Here is a 6273-nt window from a genome sequence, read left to right as displayed (position 1 = left end):
TTATTTTATTTTTATTTTTTTTAAACCAAAACACAGAACAGGAGGGGCATCTCAGTGATTCAGAAGAAGGGCATCTTGCTGAGGCTGAGGTGGGGGGAGGTAGTGACACCTCCAGTGTGGGGCAGGATATACCACCAGCCCAGCCACACAGTGGCCTTCCCCCCCAACCCTCTCTCTCAGGGATTATGGCCAAAATCGCCAGGCATGGAGTTATTAACACAGAATTCCATGACGTGATGACCCGAGAGGTATGTGAGATGTCCTTACAGCTCAGTGATATGACCACCTGTGTTCGGCAAGGTGTGGGTGACCTCAGGTAAGGTATGGCCGAACTCGCCTCCTCGGTCCAACAATTAAACACCACAGTTGGACAAGGACTACAGGCCATCATTGGCCTTCTGGCCCACAGTGTCAGGGAGGCTCCAACACCTGAACCATCCTCTACCCCTGCCAAGGAACAAAATCCCACTGGGCAGGGACCCCGAAGGTCAGCTCGCAGACCAACCAGTGAACATCCACTTCAGGCGGGGTATAAAAAGAAGTAATTTCTCTCCACATGCGGACACATTTCCCAGCACCCATGTTTCTTCACTTCCAAAATGGATTATCTATGGCTTGTGGGACCAGAATGCCAAACTCAGTCACGCTGAATAGGGCTTGCTGGGTTCTCTTTTTGGTATTAGCCTGTGATGCATTATCCTGTGAACTTGTCCCACCTTCCTCTTCATATTGTGGTGTGGATATTTGGGTTTGGGTATTGTGGCCAGAATCTTCCTCAATTTGACCCACATGATCCTCAGGCAGGGTCATGACACCAGTCTCTTTTTGTGTTTGATGCCCAGTAGATGAGGGATCCCTGAGTACTGGGTTCTGTCTTCCTAATTTCTGCACTGGCAGGTGTTTGTTGCTATGCCATGTTTGTTTGCTGATTATAAAAATTTTGGAAAAAGTAAAAGTATTTTGAACAAATAGATTTTTTTTTGTGGCTATTGTGTGTTTATTATTGTGGGTGGGAGTTGAGTATTTTTTTTGCTTAATCTTTAACAATTATTTATTATGCTTGGTTAAAAACAATAAACTCATAGCATGTTGCTTATCTCAAAATGCTGTTCATAAAAAAAACATGTCTGTGGCTCCTTACACAATATAATGGCACAAAGTTGTTTGGTTACTATGGGCAACATGCCATATTAAATCTAACTTTCAAGTGACCGAAAGCATCCATAGCAATGTATTAGGTAAAGCAGCACGTAATTAACATTATAGGTGATGCTGCATTATGTTGGCAATGTTGTTATATGAAACACAAAACTAATGTAGGATTCTGGAAAACATGGCATGTATGTGGGCTTTTAAGGAAATTAATTGTGTTTTAACACGTATAAAATAGCCATAATTTCTACACAAAGCAGATATGCATTTGCAAAACAAAACACGTGTGCTGCTTGTCAGTGTAACCTAATTTGATATGGGTTAACATTTTAACATTTCCTAGGAGTGTAAATGTACATACCATCTGTAAGAGTGCTACAGCTACAATTGCAGTGTTGATGCATTTGCTGCTCAACAGCTGCGTTTTATTGGCAATGATTAGATAGCTATACCCTGTCAACCACTTGTAGCAAGAGTTTGCTAGCTGTGCGCAGCCCTAGACCTACTCTTCTGCTGCGAATGCCTAGTGTGTACCAGCAAAGATCAGCTTTGCAGCGGTTCGAAAACCACACCTGCTACCCTTACCACACTCCCACACAATACACCAACCTTCACGCCCCATTTCGCTAGCTTGCAAAGCCATTCCCCCGCACTATCTTCAACACGCCTGATTGTTGTTGGGCCACTGCAAACACAATAAGCGTTTGTATTTCTGCACATTCGTTGCACGGCTGCCTTGGCACATGCGCATTGGTTCTTTTGCGCGTGCGCATTGGGCTAATCCCCACTGCTTGCGATGCGAAGATCCGCTGCGATCAACTCGGAATGACCCCCTTTGTCCCTACTTGATGTGGTAATATTTTTTATTGCTGCCTGGTGAAAAAGACACACGTAACATAATGTTGATAATCTCAGATTGTGCAATAAAAAGAAATGACTGGTGCCAAAAAATATTCAATGAAAATAAACACATAAGTAAACCTTCCCCACCATGTGACTTGGATGAATTGTTTTGGGGAATAGAGAGACTCCTCAACAAAGAAGTAAAGAGTAAAGACATGGAGGGAGATTAAGAGACTTGAGCACTATATCTCAGTTGATAGAATACCCAGGGGCCTTAGGATACTCAAGCAACCAACTTTGGCAACCTTGATACAACCTTTTTAGAAAAATGGGACAAAGTACTACACACCTGTTCTATAAACCTGATGAAATGTTTAATTGATGAAAAGAAGAAATCACTCTCAGAGTTGGAGAGCAAAATTAAAAGTAAAGAAGCAGAACTTGAACCATTTAAAGACAAAGATGACTTCAGAATCAATGAGAAGGTTCTGAATAAAAAATCGGAACATATTGAAGAAGAGGTCACTAAAGGTAAAGAAAAGAAATTCTTAAGGGACAAGAATGACTATGATCAAGGAAAAGTGAAAAACTGGAGTAGATTCAGAATAACAAGACAATATAACAACAGAACAGACAGACAGTATTGGAGAACCATACCCATGAAAGGTAAACCCACACAGAATAAAGATACAGATACTCCATCTACCAGTATAAGAACATCTAACAGATTCACAGCACTACAAAGACTGGGGTCAAATAGTGACCAGGATTTTTTATCCCAAAGAACAGGCACAAGACCAAAAGACACAATAAGGAACTCTCTGAAAGAAGATATCCGACTTGCATCTCCACTCAAAAGACGTTACATAGAGGAAGAGGAAAACTGGGCGACAGGAGGGAGAGAGTACAAAAAAAGAACATTGCAGTGACTGATCCAAAAGAGAAAGGAATTTTTAATTTATCACAACACACCTTGACGGAACCAGAAATATCCTTATTGAATAAGGAATCCAAAATCACAAAAACGAGGGGGCGCTAGTAAGCTGGCTATGAGACAACAAATCGAAAATGACTGCTGCTTCACAAATTGAGGTGCTGAGCCTCAAAAAAAACACAGAAACTGGATATCAAACAAAATGAAGCGCTATCATTCTCGATATAATTATTTATTTAAAAATTCAAAACATATTATTAAACATCCTGTGACTAAAAACATGTAAAACTTCTTCGTAACATGCACAAACCACTGTAACAATTTACTGTAACTCACTAGCAAAATGCTCCTAATAACAATGTATCCATTTAATGTTTACAATAACATAATGTGACACTCTGCAATAGACCAATTATTTTGTATAAAACTCCACACGTGTATTCACTGGACAGAAGGGTCCATAGGATGCTTCTAAAAGTGTACGTAAAAGTCCATCAATAACGGGGAAATTTGCAAAGTCCACAGTTAATAATTCCACTCTTCCAGTGCTCCGGTAATATTAAACACAACTAAAGAGGCTTAGCAGGGGGTATTAATTTTGTTGTATGTGGCACAATAACAGTTTTAAGCAGGAATGCTATTTGGCAGTCTGTTAGTTATGCTTACCCCAGCCTCTGACGGTGCAATTGATCGTGTAGTGATTTGCGGGCGCCGGCTACCCACTTGACGGCACTGAGGCCGAGAACGATCTAACCGGAGCTGTGGATGGCTGAAAAGACTTTACTCCATAGTGTGGATAAAACCGACCGCTCCCTCTCTGTAATTATTAAGTGGTTGTCGGAAGCAGCCTGTGTCTTGTATCTCCGTGGCGGTCAGCAATATGCCGTGCAGAGTGCCGGGCAGTGAATTTGCCGTCAAAGACGTCCGAGCCGTATTGCTGGATGTGAGCCGTGCATATGCAAGTGGTGAGCAGGATGACAGGCAAATTGCCAGGCGGGGTGCTTGACGCGTTTCTCAGCCTCAATCTCGGGGCTGTTTCATCAGAAGTACCGCCTCCAATACCTTTGGGCTCTTTTATACACCTTTATTCCCTAATTACTATTGCAGCTGTCAATTAACTAACCAACGGACAAAGAGATCAGAGCTATGTCTACTTATTTGGTCATAGCCCTCGATTGATAGTACATTAATGTGCAAATGAAAAGCATTTTGTAATCTATAAATAACAATCTAGAAAATAATTTCAATTGTTACAGGGAGTTAATACCAATTTATAAAATATATTATATATATGTGCATACAGCTGCCTTTTAAAGGGCATTGGGCTAATAGCAAGGTTAAAAATCAGTATCTCATAGCCAGACATTACCACATGCAATCAATTAAACCTAATAATCTTTCAAATATGTTAGAACTGAGTCAAAAAAAAAACCTTCAATCACTATTCGAATATTAGAGTTCTATAATAAATGGTATCAAGTACCAATAGAACATAAGCAGAGCAGAGATGATGAAGATAAGAAAATATAATGAAAAAATTAGTTATTTTAGGTCATTGGTCTGTTTCCAGAAAACAATAGACACTCCACTTATATAGGGAAAAAATGGACAAATATCTAATGGTGGTTTGATCAATATAATATGATTTAGGACCAGATAATGTACATAATAACATGTACTCTCAAAAAAAAATAAAAAAAAAATATATATATATATATACATACTCGAGAAAAATAAATAAAAATAGAAAATATATATATATTTTTATTTTTAACTACTTTATTATGAATGTCAGTACGATGAATAATCTATAGAGGCATGTATTTTCTTTCGCTGGTGAATCCTAAAGTCACCGTACCTCTCTAAAAAAAAAAAAAAAAAAAAAAAAGCTAATCCCAATTCACAAACCTTGAGTATATTCGTGTCTAAAAACTAAAGGGTTAGGGCTGCTGCACCTATATGCAATCAATTACCTCTAGAGTATTTAATATAGCCTATAGAGGGAAAATGAATAAGGGCCTTACATTTGCACCCACGGGGGGGTCTCAATAAATTTGAGACATTCATCGATTTGAATAAATTTGTAAGGAAGCTAACACTCAAAAGACTTTTTTTTAAAAAGGAGTACACCATCATCAGTAACTATGAAAACCGTTCCAAATCAGGCCTTAAACCGACTTCCAAGTACTATCCATTAGAATCAAATGGAAGCAATATCAGCATTTTCTAAGAGTTGGTTAAAAAGGATCTCTGTGAAACCAACCAGGAGAAGATAAAAAAGAAAAACAGCACTAACCGAAAAAGTGAATCCTTAAAGAAATTACAAAAGAATAAGGGTATTACTATAAAACAAGCTGACAAAGGTGGGGAGGCTGGTAATCATGGACTGCGACATGTGTACTAAAGAGGCTTTAAGACTGCTAGGAGATGAAGCTTCATGCATAAAATTGTCAGGTGACCCAAAGGACTCATTAGTTAAGGAATTGAGAACACTTCTACTGCACGGTCTATGTACGGACATTATTACTAAGGAAAAATTCCAGTACTTAATGAGATCAGACCCCACTACCCCCATTTTTTATTTTCTGCCCAAAATCCATAAATGCATGTCAAACCCGCCCGGAAGGCCCATTGTGGCGGGTATAAATTCACTTACCTCGAACTTATCGGAATATGCTGAAGTCTTCTTGAAGGTCTATGTGAAAGATCTTATCTAAAAGATACCACTTCAGTACTAAACCTACTGAAAGAAATGGAATGCAAGGACACATACATGTGGGCAACGATAGATGTATAATCTCTATATACATGTATTAAACATGAAAAAGGTGTTACAGCATGCAGGAAATTTTTGGAAAAAGATATCACTAACGGCCATCCATAAGGATTTTATTTGTGATATTATGTATTTTATTCTTCGTCACAATTATTTTAAATTCCTGGATCAATTTTACTTACAACGCTGTGGAACTGCAATGGGCACAATTTTTGCACCCAGCTTCACAAACATGTTTATGGGATGTTGGGAGAAGACCTTTGTATATTACCGTCATGATTTTAACAGCCACATTGTATTTATATCAACGTTACATAGACGGCATTTTAATAATCTGGAATGGAACAGCTGAATGTTTCAACCAGGTTTTAAAATACTTGGGCAATAATGAGATGAATCTTGCTATTATGTCTAACATAAACAAGGAGTCTATCGAATTTTTGGACCTAGTCCTGATGGGAGGAAATGGAAGAATCACAACCAAGAGCTTTGTGAAACAAGTAGACACTAATAGCTATCTTCATTATAAAAGCAACCATCTGAAGAGATGGAAAAACAATATCCCCTT

The sequence above is a fragment of the Pseudophryne corroboree genome, chromosome 7 (assembly GCF_028390025.1).
Source record: "Pseudophryne corroboree isolate aPseCor3 chromosome 7, aPseCor3.hap2, whole genome shotgun sequence".
In the NCBI taxonomy this organism is placed as follows: domain Eukaryota; kingdom Metazoa; phylum Chordata; class Amphibia; order Anura; family Myobatrachidae; genus Pseudophryne; species Pseudophryne corroboree.
The sequence above is the reverse complement of the archived record's forward strand: the minus strand, read 5'-3'. Positions refer to the sequence as shown.